Genomic DNA, 419 nt, shown 5'->3' on the forward strand with positions numbered 1-419 from the left:
GTGAAAAATCACAGCTACTTTATGCAGGCTGTGTGCATTTTACTGTGGACTGACTGTTTGGAAACTTATATGGTAGTTAAATAGCCCCTTAGACCCCTTAGACCTTGAAAAAGCCAAGAAATTTCAGTTTTGACAATATGGGACCTTTAATGCATTTGAGATGTTTGAGATGTTGACTTATAATGTTAGTCGTATAACATTTTTTTTTTTAAATGTGAAAAACATATTTTAGACATTCATGACCATTTTATACTCTCTTTCTTAAGGTTCATGTCAATTTCATTGTGTAAGTTGAATAGGGCTGGGTTTTGACACAAATTTTACGATTCGATTCTCATTCACAAGCTTGCGATTCAATTCGATTACCGATTCGATTCAATTCAATATCGATTATTTTGGATATATATCAGGTACAGTAC

The 419-nt window shown here is 32.9% G+C and overlaps 1 pseudogene; it reads right to left on the reverse strand.

Moving 5' to 3' along the window:
- Positions 1-419, reverse strand: part of LOC107741623 (uncharacterized) — a 25359-nt pseudogene that overhangs the window by 20492 nt on the left and 4448 nt on the right.

Source organism: Sinocyclocheilus rhinocerous, unplaced genomic scaffold (genome assembly GCF_001515625.1).
Source record: "Sinocyclocheilus rhinocerous isolate Xijiao unplaced genomic scaffold, SAMN03320098_v1.1 scaffold466, whole genome shotgun sequence".
Lineage (NCBI taxonomy): Eukaryota > Metazoa > Chordata > Actinopteri > Cypriniformes > Cyprinidae > Sinocyclocheilus > Sinocyclocheilus rhinocerous.